At 39.6% G+C, this 12,763-nt stretch overlaps 2 protein-coding genes across 8 annotated transcripts in view; one reads left to right on the forward strand and one right to left on the reverse strand.

Moving 5' to 3' along the window:
• CENPP (centromere protein P) overlaps positions 1-12,763 on the forward strand; it is a 685,914-nt gene that overhangs the window by 356,700 nt on the left and 316,451 nt on the right. The window lies entirely within an intron of this gene.
• Positions 1-12,763, reverse strand: part of ASPN (asporin) — a 104,189-nt gene that overhangs the window by 63,189 nt on the left and 28,237 nt on the right. For 5 of the 7 annotated variants that reach the window (XM_029599384.1, XM_029599385.1, XM_029599386.1 and 2 more), the window contains one exon: positions 10,108-10,163. The exons of the other annotated variants lie outside the window; for them this stretch is intronic. The gene's annotated coding sequence lies outside the window, so the exon portion shown is untranslated. The remainder of the gene's footprint in view (positions 1-10,107; positions 10,164-12,763) is intronic. 7 annotated transcript variants of the gene reach the window in all.

Here is a 12,763-nt window from a genome sequence, read left to right on the forward strand (position 1 = left end):
GGTGGCTGTAGTAAATCATGTTGCCAGAAGGAGCTGATTAACCAGAGATCGATATTTGACTAGAATAGTGGATCCATACCATCTACCCAGGAGTGCTAACGATGGCCTAACACTAGGAGGTCTAATATATTTGCAGTCTTCTATATTACCTGTAATCAGAACTAATTACAGGTAACATAGAATTGTACATGTGAATTCTACATGTCCATTGTACATGTGAATATAAGTGCCAGTCTACCTACACCCCCTGTAATACGTAATGTTAGCACCCATAAAAATTTTAGAATAAAAAATAGGGATGTAATAGGTTCTATATGTGCCCATCTACCTACACCCCCTGCAATACGTAGTGTTAGCACCCATAAAAATTTTAGAGTAAAAAATAGGGATGTAATAGATTTTATGTAATAACATAACCATCAGTTCAGACTGTCTGGTACATATGGAGATAATGCTGGGCAGACCCCTATATGGGTTTCCAAGCTTTAGCATCCAAGGTAGCATTTAAATCAGCATTCCAGGCATCTGTAATAGTTTGTGGAGTATCATTACCATATTTATATGTAAATATGCCCCAATAAATAGCTGTTGTGCCCTTAGCAAAGGCATCTGTGTTACATAAAAAGTCTTCCATACCGTTCAGAGGTCTAAGAGGCTGGACAGGTTAAGACAGGACTCGAGCTAGTTTCAGTTGTAAGTAAAAAAAGCATGTGAGTTAGGAGAAAGCTTGATCTCTTGACAAAGTGTCTGAAAAGATTGAAACTTTGAATCATCCCATAACTGAGTTAAGAAGATCAGACCTTTATCTCTCCACTCTTTAATTGTGGGGGCAAAGGTGCATTCTGATATGGTGGGATTCTCATGTAAGGAGTATTAGGAGAAATGTCCTCTCTATCTTTATCTAGAAACTTGATAACTTGTCCCCATATTCTTCTACGATTGGGAGATGTAGGAGGCAGAAGTGGAAGCCCTGCTAAATTAACTCCTTCAGCCTGCTTACTTTCCATCCAAAGCAGGAAACATCGGTTAGACCAAACCATTCCTTCAGACATATTAATTGTGCCGCCCAATAATACAATCATAAGTTAGGTAAGGCCAAACCACCACTTCTCCTGGGCATCCACAGCCAAGTCATCCTTATTCTGGCCTGTCTATGCTGCCAGATAAATTTCAACATACAACTATTGCGATCAGTGAATACATTGGCTAGGACAGTACACGGAACATAGTGGAACAGATAAAGTAGCTTTGGTAGTATATTCATCTTTAGAAATTAATTCTGTCTGCCCATGAGACAGTTAAAGGTGTCCACGCCTGCAAATCTTTTTTAATTTCCCTGTCAAGGGTACATAGTTTTTGAAGTACAATTCTTTAGGTTCCTCCACAAAAACAATGCCAAGGTATTTAAAATCTTCAGGTGCCATCTTGAAGGCAGACAGGCAATTAGAAAATTAACTTTGTGGACTGAAGGGAAAAAGTCCAGATTTGTTAAAATTAACTTTATGTCCCTCTAGGGATCCGTAAACAGAAAGGAGATCTAGAAGACCTGGACTGGAGGACCTTGGGGAAGCTTTGTATACTAAAACATCATCATCATATATCGAGATCTTGTGTATCTGCCATCCCAATTTAACCCCCTGAATGTCAGGATGCTGCATTATGGCCACTGCCAGGGGTTCAATAGCCATATCAAATAACAGAGAGGAAAGGGGGCAGGTTATACTGATAAAGGGAGAAAGAGTCCTGTTAATAAGAAGCCGAGCCCTCAGTCGCAAATACATTGGTTCAATCCAAGCAATAAATCATTCCAGTAGGCCTGCCGTCCTCAGAGTTGCAAGCAAAAAAGGCTATAGTAGCCAGTCAAAAGCCTTCTCTTAGCCTAATGAAACTATTAATCCAGCGAGACCTTAGTGCTTGGTCATTTGTAGTATGTTAAACAGGTGCTGTGTGTTCGATGTAGAAACTCTATACTTCACAAAACCAGTTTGATCCGGATGAACTAGATTAGGCAGGATGGATTCTAATCTAAGCTGCAAGATCTTGGCCATGATGTTAGGATTTCAGCTGCTATGCAGCCTCACTGTACCCTGATGAGGACACTTCCCTACCAGCAGAGTCCTCTGTTGAGCCCCACTCTGAATAATTCTCATGCCTCAGCCTGCCTTGCAGTCTCCCCTCCAGTAGGGGACCTCAATGAGCATACTCTCCAGGCTGGCCAAGCTCCTCCTTCCTGCTCACACCACACCCAAACTCCAGCCCTACATAAACCTGCCTTACCAAATGTAAGATGCTTCTGCATCGTGTCATCCTTGGCTCCTTGCCCTAGCCACTGTTGCCTTGTGGCCTCCCCAGGCCTAATCTTGTCTTGCCTCTGGGTCTTCTGACCTTTGCCTTGCCTTGTGTCCTTTGGGCCTTCTTGCCTCTTGCCCTGCCTTCTGGCCTATATAGGCCTAGCTTTGCTCTGTGGCCTATGTAGGCCTCTCCTTGTCCTGCCCCTCAGGGCCTTCCTGTATCACTGACTTCGGGCTTATATGTTCTATTTTCTATCTTGTCCTTGTCCTGTTGTGACCAGTCTTAGACTATTCCAGTCCAAGCCTCAGTCCAGCCTTACCTGCATGCTGTTCCTGTCAAAGCTTCAATTCCAGCCTTACCTTCACACTGTTCCAGTCCAAACCTCAGTCCAGCCTTATCTGCAGACTGTTCCTGTCCAAGCATTGCTCCAGCCTTACTAGACTATCCCAGCCTTGCTCCAGCTTTACCAACATGTCCAAACTTTACTCCAGCCTCAATTTGCCATCCCATGCCACTCTGAGGGTGATGTTCCCCCATGCTCTGCCTGGATTGGAGCCATAAACCATGATTTTTATATCAGAGTTTGAGAGATAATGGTCTATAAAAACCACAGTCAGAAGTGCCCCATCCCTTTTTATATAGAACTGTAATAGTAGTGTGTGCCATATCACCCAATAGGGACCCATCTTGACCAGCTGCATTGAATGCCTGAATAAGAAAGAGGCATCATCAAGCAGGAATGTTTTTGAAAAAATCAATAGGAAGCCAATTGGGGCCTGGGCATTTACCCCCTGGCAAAGCTTTAATTGCTGTCTGAATTTCACTTAAAGAAATAGGAAGTGATAATTTTTCTTTTTGTTCATTTTTTTTTTAATTTTTAATTTTTAATTTTCATTTTCATTACAATTGAAACATTTGCAAACGAAAAAAGGAAAAACAATAAGAACAAAAGAATATTAGGCAAATTTCCACATTTCCATTCTAGATTATTACTAGACATAAAATTGTTTTCCATATATTATAAGCAAATGGAGAGATCCAAGAAATTATAAAGCGGTTTAACAAGAAAAAAGAAAACATCAAATAAGGTAACAACACAGGGTTATTTGCAGATACATTTTTGTATTATTGCCTACCCTTCTATTCCTATCCGGAGTGAGAGTCCAGGTATGTGCGCAATTGATCTAACTCTGTAAATATATACTTATTATTATTATAAACCAAAATGCACCGACATGGATATTTCAAGTTAAACTTAGCACCTCTAGATACAACTTCGTTTCTCAGGTTTAAGAAAGCTTTTCTTTTCTCTTGAGTTCTTTGTGTGATATCAGGGAATGCTCTTACTTGAAAACCATAAAACAATACGGACTGATTTTTAAAAGATCTTCTTAATACTTCATCTCTGTCAGAAATCTTTTGAAAAGATAGAAAAACTGTTGCACGCTCCTCAATTTTAGCTTCGAATGATTTCTCAAGAAACTCTGTCAAATTGTCAGGGGAAATATCTTTATCCATTGATTCTTGTTGTTGAGGCACTCTATTTGCTGATTTTTTTGCCGGTGTATAATAAGCTCTCATTACTAAAGGCATTTTCTCCTCTGAATATGACAAAATGTTCTTAAGATAACTTTTAACTAAGTCAATCAAAGGCATCCATTTTGTTTTTGGAAAATTGAGAATTCTCAGATTATTTCTCTGCATCTGGTTTTCTAGGTAATCCAATTTACCATTAATATATGATTCAGACTTGATAAAATTAACCTGAACTTCTTTTATATTACTTATGTCTTTTTCCAGATTCACAACTTTAGTTTCCATTGTTTGAATTCTCATGTCCAAACCATTAGACTTCTCTATATTCAATTTTACTGCATTAGTTAAATCAACTATAGCTTTATTCATCACTGTAATAGCTTTCCATATTTCTTCAGAGGTTACCTTGTCAGGAACATTCAATGGGTGTTTCAAAATTACGCATATCCCTTCTTCTTCTCCTCCTTGGGTTAGAGGGCCTTCCTCGTCTTGCATAACTCGCCCCAAACCAAGCTCTTTTCCCCTGGAGCCTGTACTTCCCAGGCTCTCCGAAGTCGGCGTAGATTCTATGCCGCTTCTCTGAGGTCTTCCGTTGTTCCTATAGGCTGGTTCGGCGGAGTTCCCTGCAGATGTCCCGACTCCCCCTGTGATGGGGGTTTGCAAGAGAGAGAGGGAGTTGTAGGCACACCGGGACTTAAAGAAATCTCATCAGCCAGGGAGTATGGCGCCGCTCTACGCCATCAACTCCAGCGGCTCCCCTCACCGGTTCTAGCTGCAAACCAGGAAAAGTTTCCTCGATCCGCGTTTGACGAAGAAATGATTCAGGCGTCGAGGACAAAGCCTCTCTTATCCTCGCCTTGCACTTAGAGTGAGGCATTGGAGCAAGAAAATTATTCTTGGGGTAAAATTAGCAAGGTAGGAGAAAGGAACGTGGAGCGAGCTCGTTTCCGTGTTCACCCTGCGGTGGCCATCTTGGATCGGAGCTCTTTTTGTTCATATTTTAAACTGGGGTGATTTAGTTTTTTTTAGAAAACTGGTAATATCTTCTGTACTAACCCCAGCCAGAGAACTATAAAGTGGTGTAAAATATTGAGCAAAGGCTTTGTCAATCTCTGTAAGGTTAGATGTACAAACCCCATCCTGATTCTTAACCTATAGTATATTTGATTTGGGTTTCTTTTTTTTTTTTTTTTTTTATTAACAGCTGTAGCCAGGAAGGCTCCATCTTCATAGAATTTCAGCCTGATGTACTTCAGGGCCTCTAAAGACTGAAGTCCCTTCTACAGGCCTGTAGAAATGAGCAATCCTGTTTATAGAGAGTTTCGAGATATTTAATTTTAGCTATAAGGAAGTTTGCTATTTTTCTTTGCTCTTTTGATTGGAACTGGCAAAGCTAATTATCTTGCCTGTGAGAACAGCTTTCAAAGCCTCCCATATAAGGTCTGGATGATCAGCTTCAGGATATTAGTCAGCTACGGCTTCCTTAATCAAATCTGAAAATTGAGGATCTTCCGTGAGAGCAGTGTTTAATCTCCTGGTGAAAGATTTAGATTTTAAGCTCTCTATGTTAAGGGAGATACTCACAGGATGATAATCAGATATCATACTTGGTAGAATGTCACTGTCTCAAATCCTGGAAACCAGATTGGGGGTACATAGAAAATAGTCAAGCCTGCTATACATATTGTGTCTGGGTGAAAAATGGTATAATCTTTGTCATTGAGGTACTGGTGCCTGTGAGGTAGTGCCCCTATTTTCCCCTTAAACCTGTGCGGGACCAGGCAGGATGCTTGATCCACCTTAATTCCCCTTGTGTGAAAGAGCTCTGTGGGCAGGGCCCAGCAGGGGAGGAATAAGAGCTGGGATCCAGGTGGGGATAACCAGGCCAGGCCTGGGTCTCCAGGAGGAAGGCAGCTCCTATTGAGTTATACTGTCCAAACACTGAGCTGTGTCAATGCTGAGCTGTCAATACTGAGGGAATCAGTTCTGAACTGTGAGTAGCTGAAGTACTGTCTGAAGGGAAAGACAGTCTGCTGATGTTTGTTTATGAAACTGAATAAAGATGATATAGTATTTTAAGAAAGGCTGGAGTCAGGCTACATTTCTGTCTCTAGGCCTGAGGGATCACCGCTCGTTCCCACAGTGCCTCCAAATATAAGATTAAAGGCTTTAATTAAGTCTCTGATATTTGCATTAGGGGTTTGATCAGATTTAGGGCTTCATTTTCCAATATCGCATTGGTATCGCATGCGATACCAAAAAGGGGCGTACCTTATGCTAATAAGCATGTGTATCGCAAATTGCGATAACAGCTATGCAAAACGCTCTTAGCACAAGTTGCACTATTAACCCAATTTGGGCTACATTGCCAGTATATATTGCGGTTCACGATGTTTCCGGACAGCCTGTTTCAGTACGCTGCAGGCTAGGGGAGAGAGAGCGAGCCTTGCTATAGTGCCTCCTCCCTAGATAGGTATTCGTATCCCTATGGGAGGCCCACCTAGTAACTCGAGGTGGGGATTAGGTATGAGTGTAGGGGGTTGGGGGCCACTTTCACATTCAACATGAGATGTACGAACAGAACAGTGCTCTCTTGTGAAGATTTGCTGGCCTTCGGATTGAGGAAACTCACTCCAAGATGAGATTTGGGCAATGTTCTCTCCACCTAGCTTGTTGTTGCCCAGGTAGAGAGTCCATCAAGCTAGGTGGAGAGAACATTGCCTACCTTTTCCCCCTCTCCTCTCCTCTCCAACCCCTACCTCCTGCCTATCTAGCCAAATTTTTTTTTAAATACCTTATTGCTCCTTTGGAGCAGAAGTAAATTCCACATGCAAGCCAGCTGCCGGTGCATACTTTCCTGGGACAGCGTCTAATGGTGCTGTCCCCCGCCCAGACCCCACCCCTGGCCCAGCCCTTTTACTGAGCCCGGTACTTCTGCATGCATTGGGAGATAAGCGAGTGGCCGAGCCATTTCTAAAATGCACTCGGCGCGGCTATGTGTGTGTCTATTGGTATTTGCGTGTGCAGGGCTTTTAAAATTTGGCCCTTTGTGAGTAAGTGGGCTTTTGAAAATTGCTATAATATATGCCATTGGATTGTAATAGGTTTTACATATGTAAGTGCACTTTAAGTGCATAAATTGCTATGATAGCATGTTACATTTACATGCATTACTCCTTTGAACATGACTCCCTTAGTGTTAAATTATTCAAAGAGCTAAACACCAAAACCAGAGTCTTAAACTGTATTTGAAATAGCATGGGTAGCCAGAAAAGACTTTTTAACATGAGCCTTTCTTCCCATCCCCGTAACCAACTATGTAGCTGAGTTCTGTATCAACTGAAATTTATAGCAAGTTTCGAGTAATACACCATTACTGTAGTCAATGTGGGATGTCATCAATGCATTGATGACTGACTTCAAAGCCGATTTAGGCAGAAATGGACATAACCTGCATAAATAAATAAATATTGCTTTCAAATTGCAGTGCAAACCCTTGCGTGCTTTAGGAACATAAGTTTTGCCATACTGGGTCAGAGCAAAGGTCCATCAAGCCCAGTATCCTGTTTCCAATAGTGGCCAATACAGGTCACAAATATCTGGTAGGATCCCAAAAGGTAATTGTCCATGCTGCATATCCCAGGGATTTCCCCAAGTCTACCTTAATAATGGTTTATGGACTTTTCCTCCATACTTATTTTAAACCCAGCTACACTAATAGTTTTCATGTCTTCTGGCAACAAATTCCAGAGCTTAATTATGCATAGAGTAAAAAATATATTTTCCTATTTGTTTTAAATGTACTACTTAGTAATGTCATTGCATGTCCCCTAGTCTTGGTACCTTTTGAAAAAGTAAACATTCACCTTTTCCATTCTATGCTATCATTGAGAGTTTCTTGTCAAACAACACTTAAACTTCCTTCATATGGTTTACAGAGTAAATTGTAATAAAACATAATAGGCCTGATTCAATCATTTTATACAGCAACATATGTGGACTTTATTCACCAGAAAGGATTAAAATAATAAGAGAAAACTGTCAGGCTTTCAAAGTCCTAAAACTCAGCCATTTAACCCTCTAAATGCTAAAAACAAATGTGCCACCTGTCTTCATCAGCAGTCGAAACTCTTTTTTATTTTATTACATTTACTGGTCAAAATGTAATAATTGTTTTAGAGTATTTTCTATTGTAGACAGTGTAGAACTTGGCTATTTTCTCCTTTCCTGGAATATTTTTAATTCCTTGCAAATCAATTGGTCTTGTTTAGTCTGTGTTTGCTGTCATTGGAGAATGAGGACATTTAAGGTAGGATGTTAACTAAAAGAATCAAATGTATATCATACTGAACCCAAGAAAATGTGTTCACTAAAAGAATCAAACGTATATCATACTGAACCCAAGAAAATGTGTTCACTAAAAGAATCAAACGTATATCATACTGAACCCAAGAAAATGTGTTCACTAAAAGAATCAAACGAATATCATACTGAACCCAAGAAAATGTGTTTCTTGGGTCATCAGATGCCAAGTATTTGGTCTGAGAAGCCTCACAATCTGTTGACTTAACCCATTATAATATAAATGTACCACTACTGGTCATAAATGCAAACCACACACTGACCAACATAGTACTTTTCCAGAACTAATGCCGATTGTTACCAATAGAATTAAAAACAGATGCAAAAACTCTTGTCGTCTATGAGAGCTATAACATATATATGTGTGTGTCACTGAAAGTGCTTGATTCATTTATTATATAAATGTCAGCTGACCGTTTGAAAAATATTTTAAATTTTGATATTTCCTGGTTATGTATTAACACATTTTATATTTCTCATTGTTTCAAATGCTCAATGTAAAACCTCAATGGGAAAATAACTCATCACAAAACTGGTTATGAAGAATATTTCCTTTTGTAAAAACAATGAGAAGAAATATATAAATAGGTGCTTCAAGAAAAGAAACAATTTGACACCGGTGTTTGCAGTGCACTTAGTTCGATGCAATGTAAAGGCAGATGCCAGCACTAGGAAAATGAATGCATGCCTTATAGATAGAATTTGCATGTAAATTCCCTTACTGGAAAAGCTTACTAATGATTTATAACAACTCAAAATCAAAATTGTCCAATATGACTTGAACATTCCAATCCTTTTTTTTTTTTGTAACTTTCTAATTTGTCTTCCAGTAAATAATTGTTTTCCATCTTTAAGCAAGCATGCAATTCTATTGAAATGTATTCTTTTTACATCTTTATTTGCCATATCAAGGAGTTTCTGAGACTGTAAAGAATTATATTGGCAATCTGATTAGTATTTCTGATAAAGAATGGACTGCTGGAAGAGGTGATGAGACAATGGTAACGGAATTCAAAAACGCCTAAGGCAAGCACAGAGGATTCCTAGTGACATGGAGCGGTGGTTATAACCCTAAACAGCAGTGATAAAACTGCCAACAGGCAGGAAAGAATTTGGATAGGCTGTACAAGAGCGGTGGTTAAAGCCCTAACAGCAATTGCATAAAAGCATTGAGCTTCTAAGAAGCTGGAGTAAGCTGCATGGAGGGGACCCATGGTTAAAAGCCAAACTTCAGTGGGCAGGCAGAGGCCGGATATTTGTTTTGTGGACAACAGCTGCATTGGTTTTGATGACTGTGGGGATTTTTACAGAATTTGGTAATAAGACATAGGGCCAGGATTTGGGATTAAATATTGCTTTTGTAATAATCCAAGTTGAAATGGCCCTACTAGTGGAGATGATTGTGTTCGGTACTTTTAGTTGGTTTGGGGCATGGATATGGAGAGAGATAGTGAGGAAAGGGGGCAGGGAGGAGTTGCTGTTGGGGGGGTGCATACGAGAATTTATATGCTCATCATCCCAAAGTGGGAAGAACCTCATCTGGGCAGACTGGATGGACCAATTTAGTCTTTTATCTGCTGAAATCTATTAAGTTATTAAATGCTGATGAACTATTTAATTGACATGCTGAACTGCAATAACCAGTTAATGCATCTTATAACTGTGGAGGCTTCAGTTCTCTTTAACTACAGAAAACTTTGTGGTTCACCCCTCCATCCCTCTTCCTACCTGGCAACAAAGGTTAGAATTAGGGAGTGTAAGAGGAATTTTAATGAGCTTCTGTGAAGCCATTAGTTGATTTGGCAAGGAATGACTAATACTGAAAGTGTTTGTGCTGTGAAGTGTTTTTCACATCACTTTTATTTTAAAACCTGCATAGCTAATGGGAATACATTTTCCAGCTCTTTAAACACTTACCTTTGTATTGCAATTTAGTGCAGCCAGACAGGATTCTTGTTCAGCCAGTAATGAATCTGAAAATTAAAAAATGCCAAGTAGTTTTGATTTTATAATGCATTAAGGGTATAAAATTGCAGCAATTCTGGACTAGATTAGGCGGGCTCTTAGTGTATTCTGTAGGCAAAACATTGAAACAAACGTTCCAATAAATTTCTGGTTATTCTCAAATGAGATTCGTATGTGCAAAACTCTAGTTACAGGGCTTACTGCGACCAAATACTTTCTACACTTCATATATCCAAGGTGATGTAGAATGTGCCTAGAGTTACTAAGTGATTCCATTTTTTTTCAGGACAGGCCTATTTTTATTCCTAATTAACATATTGTTGATGTGTTTGTAGTCCTGCCCTTTTTTTTTAGTTTTATTGAGAAATCAAATATCAGTTCAAGTATAAAAGCAGCACTGGATCAGCCTATTGGCAACTTAAGCCTTACCGCCCACTTTGGTTTCTAGTAGGCTAGAAACTTACTATTACATGCGCACAATAGTTTGGTATAATATGCTGTTATATCTCCAGTATGGATCTGCAGTCATCACTATATTTACAGAATAACTGTATTTGCCTATCAAAGCAGGGGAGAAATGTAATTTGGGGAAGCTTACATTTGAGAGGCTATTCCTTTAATCTCTTAGGGACCGATGCAGTATTTGTGTGTAGAAAACAGGCGCTCAATGTTGAACGCCTGTTTTCTTAACGTTTGCCCAGCCACCTCTCCTGAGCATATGATGCAATTTTTAAATGAGAGGGCGCACTCAAATGGAGGCGCTGGGGAAAATAATGCGTCTCAGCGCCTCCTCGGCATCGGGGGCACCGGAGAGGTGGCTATCAGTGCGGGTTGGAAAAATAGATGCTCAGTACAAGCATCCGGTTTTTCCCACTACTAGCACAATATACATGCACAAGATACATGACCTGGACCATGTATCTTATGTGTTTATATTGGGCACCCAGCATTATTATTTTTTTACCTTTTTTTTTTTTTTTTTTTACCAGAATCTGCTTTCTGTGGTTCCTCCTACTTAGTATCACAACGAAACTGAATGTAGGAGGAACCACAGAAAGCAGGATTTTTGGTTTTATTAATGAGCCCTTGAGCGCGGCATACCTTTACACCAACCCCGGGCTGGTGTAAAATTTGTCATGTTGCAATGGGCACATTGGCCACGCAGGAAATGTTTTGCATCACAGGTATTAGCTAATAGATCTCATCTACATGGAATTTACATGCGATGAGCATTATTAGCTATGCGGTGGTTTGGACGCGCCAATCTCCATACTGCATTGGGGGGGATATGGACACACGACCTAAACGCGTGTCTAATCACATGTTAAGCCGTATGCTAGCCACAGCGCACAGTATTGCATCGGCACCTTATTCTTTGTTTTCTTTTTAGAGTAAACAGAGAAACCAGCAAACTAAGGCAGAATTGTAGAATGTTTGATAGAAAGAGCTGCATCATTACCAGGATCCATAGGATGTCATTTTGATTTGGCACTGGCTATAATTCTGCATTATAGTTTAGTGACTTAACTGCACAGATGTGAGTTTTTGTTAAGTAATAATGCTTTAATGATACTAATAAGCACAGAATGTGCTAGCTTGCTAAATTTAAAGAAAGTCTGTTGCAACATTCCTGTCAATATTTGAATTGGCTTCAATATCCTTTTACAAATTTTTTCTTATACATTTTGAAACATGAAACCAAACAAAGCCTCATGAGTAGTAAGTAGTCTTTCTTACTCCCCTTTATCTCATTCTTTTGTTTCCTCCTCCTCTTCATGCCACTAATCCCTCCCCCAAAAGAATATTCTGCTCTGTGATTGCTCCTTAAAGAATGGTTTACTTTACTATAGTTTATCAGTATTAAACAGCAAGACAGATTAAATGTCATCTGAAAAGCAAGTTTTAGAGCCAATTAAATGTTGATGTATCATGCAGTATAGGGTGTTCTATCTCTTCTTAATAGCTATTGTCTAATTTTAGCTCCAAGAAAATGATATTTGGGGGGTGGCAAAACTTACATTTGTGTAAAACTTCCTCCAATACCTGTGCAATTACCACAGCGCAATTTATATTGCATAGTATGGGAATAATAAGTTTTCTTCTTCCGACTAGAAGATATGCAGATTTCATTGGGAAATGGTATTTAATGCTAAGATATATTTGGGGGTTTTTCTGATCTTTCTACTACTACATACTGATCTATTCTTCACTTTGTGCATTATCTGTGCCTATGCCTTATTAATGAAATTGACCACTGGTAGTATAGTGTTATTCATTGCAAGCCATCACATAACAGAAACCTGACTAAATGGATTTTCAGACAGTAAATGTATACATTACTATTTTTAAAATTGAATTTTAAAAGTTGCATGTATGTCAAAATCTGGAGATGTGCGCGCATCTAGCACATGCATGTGTCCACCCGATTTTATAAGCCACCCACGTGCACAAAATTACCAATGTGTGACTATCTCACTTAAGGTGACAACTTGATGGAAGGTGGGCAAAGTATGCGTGTTACAGGGCAGGGCCAAGAGATATGCCTACGAGTACCTACACACCCAGGTATATTTGTGCGTAAATGTACTTTTGTTGTGGAGGAAGTGTA

The sequence above is a fragment of the Rhinatrema bivittatum genome, chromosome 4 (assembly GCF_901001135.1).
Source record: "Rhinatrema bivittatum chromosome 4, aRhiBiv1.1, whole genome shotgun sequence".
Taxonomy (NCBI): Eukaryota; Metazoa; Chordata; class Amphibia; order Gymnophiona; family Rhinatrematidae; genus Rhinatrema; species Rhinatrema bivittatum.